Below are 4,415 nucleotides of genomic sequence, written 5' to 3'. Positions count from 1 at the left end.
GTGTCTCAAAAGAGTGGGAATAGGACTTACAATGGGTCTACCACAAGTCGGGCTTGGGCAGGGGCTCTGCTTTTTGGATCTTATACATTGCTGCAATATAAAAGCTATGACCATTATTCTGGGTGTAATCATAGAAGCCACTTGATATGAAGTCCTGGTCATTATTTTGTCAAGGTTTTTTTGTCCTAACATTGATGTGTTAGGGAAGCACAAGAAATAAATTAAACTTCCATTAATACTTTTGTGCAATTTTTGCCTCAGGGTGTTAGATGCTATTACTGTGTGCAGCTAAATACCTGTTGTGTTTTATTCCATGGTGTCTAAAAAAGTTACTAAAGCATTTGGAGAATTCCCAGGTGTCAGAGACTGAAATGTTTTAATTTATGGCTTAAACATCTTCATGAAGGACTTTTGCCTGTTATAGCAAAACTGTATAAAAGCTGCAGAAAAGACTACCACACCCTAAGGCCTTGGACTGCTCATTGATGGAGATAAGATGAAGTTGCTCAGCTCTGGGCTGGGGGAAAAAGAAAAAGCACCTTTGGGGTGGACACTGCAGCCCCAGGTTTATCTGCTGCCAGGCTTCCACAGACCCTCATACCAAAGGGTGGAGGGAGGAGAGGTTTTGGGTGTGTGGTGAAATAGCCTCTGGTCTGAGACAGTGAACGCCCATCCTTCACTGGGCAGACCAGCTCAGCTCTGGGCCCCTTCACTCCAGGAAAAGCTGCATCCATGTGAAGGACAGCTGAGGGGGTGTCATGGCCCATGAAAGGCCCCCCCAAAGGGGCCCCAGACTCTGCACCAGAGCACTGCAACAGATCCACAGTGTTGCAAGGGACAGTGTCAAACTAGCCCTTCCCAGTGGAGGCACCTGGGTATTCCCACCTGGCCGAAACATATATTAATCCATGGGATTCTACACTTTTTGGTGGGGTGGAGGACCCTCACTGCTAAGAAGACCAGATGGAGGGAAGCAATGAGACATTATTAGGACCCTCAGAAAGGTGATATATTTCTACCCTGTCACTCGCTCCCTGTTCCCCCACTCACCCATACCTCCTTTTCTATTTCTGTCTTTTCTTTTTTCTCTCTCTTTGCCTCTTTTACTATTAAATAAAACATATCAAGTTTCTTGGGACCAACATCTAACCTCATTTGATTTTAATCTTTTCTGTTGTTGTTGTTTGGGTTTTTTTTGTTGTTGTTGTTGTTCTGAGTTCAATCAGTTTTATTCACAGAGGCTTCATTTCCTTTGGTCTTCTGTGTTAAATTGGTTTGTAACACCAGGATCAAAGTGAATATAGAAATGCCACATGTTTACTATTCAAATAGACAGCCATCAGTGCTTTAAGAACTATCCCCTTACATCCAAAAAAAAATCACTGTGATTTCACAAATGGTCTTGAGACTATTTGCTTTAAATGGAAAGACTCTATTTCTGCTATATCAAGAACACTGTTAATATCAATCCAGGTGCTCTATGGAGCAAACTAATATTTTCCTTTTGGCACTACTGAAAATCCAGTCTACTGTACTATAATGGTAAAACTGCATCTTTTGAAGTTACCAACATTAAAAAAGCAAATTGTTACATTTTTCATTAATTAAAAACAGCTCATAATAACATTGATGATCCTTTCATCATCATATGTAATTTAGGCAATGGCAGCCTACACATTAACTTCCCCTGACTTTGCCTTGGCATTCTAACTCCTCTAACTGATCATTTCCTAATTTGTAAATTTTCCCAAATGGGTCATCAGCTCTTTAAGTAGGTATCTCCTGCTGTTTGGTATATACCCTAGAAACAGTAGACTGTCTGAGAGAGAACTAGTTTTGAAGTAGCACTTGCTGGGGGAGAAAAAAGTTAAATAAATACCAGATTAAATAAAGTTTGTGAAATGCATCATGGCTTGAAATATTCTTCATACATTAATAAATAAGACATCACACCGATTTTTTTTTTTCTCCACAAAACAGAACTAGCATCAAAGCATGTGCCAGCATGTGCCTTTTGTAAGCACCTGCAACTACTGCTGCTTCCAATCCCTGCAACAGAAATCCTGCAACCAGGCAGACATCTAATGTGCTAAACTAGGAAACCAAGGAGAAAGGCTCACGGGATTGGGCCTATACTCCTCACATGGAGGCTTTTGCTTTCTGCTTCCCCAGTGCAGTCTAGAAATCATGAATAAAAGGCAGGGCAACCTGAGACCACATGAAAACCAGTAGCATTTGGTCCAAGTCCAGGAACTGCCCAGGACAATGATACATTCACCAACCAAATTTCTGCTAATATCCACTGCCAAGTGAGAGAAGCAAAGGATCCTCTGGCCTTTCTCAGCTATAGGTTACATTTTCAGGTTTGGTTTGTTTGTTTGTTTGGGTTTTTTTCTTACTTTACAGTACAATGAGACTGAAAAGAGCCAGTGTGACTAAGTAAAAACTTTGTACTAATGCATTCATCTGCAAGCTATTAATGTGAAACAGAATAAATGACCACTGGCCGGCAGTTCACTGCAAGAACTTTGAATAAGGAGATGTTCTTTGTGCACAGAGAATCATGGCACCATAGAGTGGTTTGGGTTGGAAGGGACTCTAGAAATCATCCTGTTCCATCCTTCGGCCATGGACAGAGACACCTTCCGCTAGCCCAGGTTGCTTAAAGCCCTGTCCAACCTGGCCTTGGACACTTGCAGGGATGGGGCATCCACATCTTCTATGGGCAACCTGTGCTAGTGTCTGACCATTCTCACAGGGAGGAATTTCTTCCTAGTATCTAATCTAATCTATCCTCGGAAATCATTCCCCCTTTTCCACTACATGCTCTTGTAAATATAAGTGCCATTTCAGCCTTCTTACAGCACCTTTCAGGCACTGGAACACTTCAATTTTTTCAATTAAACTCAAATAATAGAACTTTATTATTGTCAAATGCTTCCATTTTTTACAGAGCGACTTTTTTGTTCTATTCTTTCAGTTTTTAAAATCTTTTAGGCTCCATCCTGCTCTCCATTTCTCTCAGTTTTACTCATTTTCAATGCAATCATCATGTCTTTTAGGCTACTCTATACTAATTTTGTCTGGTTTTACTGAAAGGGCAATACCGTTATGTTTTATGCCCTTAGCAAGGAAAAGAGAAGTGTTGTCTTTTGAGATTAAAATCACTGTCTGGTATGCCCAGTATATGGACCTGCACAGCATTAACTAACATACAAAAATGAACATTCCCACTGCTGTTTTAATCACAAACAAATAGCTCTCAATCACTACTAAATTCTCAACTTCCCATTTCCATAATTTTCCCTGGAATAAGACGTGTAAACCTTGTAGGTACTTTGGTCACTATGTCCTTTATGCAACATCATCAAAGAAAACATGCAATCACAAAGCTGAAAAACAGAAAAGTCTGTGATCAAAGACTTTTAGTCTTGGAAATTCCTTCTTCTGCAAGAAATCCGTTTCCTAACTTGTTACAGGTGGAGAAATTCTTTCTCTAAGGGAAGATTTATGATCTATAGGATAGTTTTCTTTCTCTGTATTTTTCAGAAGAATGAATTACTCAAATACAAATTGCTCTTTGATTTGTGTGTCTCCATGTTCAGCACAAAGAAATGAAATACAGGAATGGGAAAGTGACAATACTTATTATCTATAGGTAACTTTTGGCACCAAAATATTATTCACAACTAGAAAGTGCTGAGGTACTAGCACAGAATGATGCAGTAGGAACAGGGTTCTTTGCAGGAAAAGCTATGTTTATTCTGTTCTTCATGCTGGTCACCATGTTGGCAGGCACATCAACACCCCAGCATATGGTTTTGAGTAGGGACTTGCAAAACACCACACACAGAGGGTTGCTATTCATGGGAGGATTTCAGCTGGGATCTCTTGAGAGGTCAGGGTAACAGTTGAAATGCCACAGGACATACCCAGAGCAGAAGTAATTGTAAGGATAAGCCAGTTCAGGACTTGTCACCTCTGAACAGCAAAACAGAAATGAGAATGTAACTCTCCTTTCTTGGAGAAGACTCCAAGGAGTAACCAAACAGCAACCAAACACCTGAGATGCAGCTCAGTTTTCCTCTGACTAGGTCACAAGTGCCTTGGTTGCTTGGGGACTCAGCGTGGCTAATGGCCACAACACAGATCTTCTGAATTTACACTGGCAGGGACTGAGGCCATTTGCACTTTTAAGTGGAGTTTCAAAGGGGTAAGTTTAGTCAGCCTGGAAAGGACAAATACAACTGCAAAATCTGAGCCAGAATAGTCAGTAAGGTCTTGTTTCAAAAATGCCTCTGAATAAATTTTATGCTCAGTTAAATGTTGCTTCAGTTCTTTTCTGAATCAGGACTGAATACCAAAACCACCAGACTTCAGGTTATGAGAGGTTGATTTCATTGGGATACAGTATC

Source organism: Vidua chalybeata, chromosome 2 (assembly GCF_026979565.1).
Source record: "Vidua chalybeata isolate OUT-0048 chromosome 2, bVidCha1 merged haplotype, whole genome shotgun sequence".
Taxonomy (NCBI): Eukaryota; Metazoa; Chordata; class Aves; order Passeriformes; family Viduidae; genus Vidua; species Vidua chalybeata.
The sequence above is the reverse complement of the archived record's forward strand: the minus strand, read 5'-3'. Positions refer to the sequence as shown.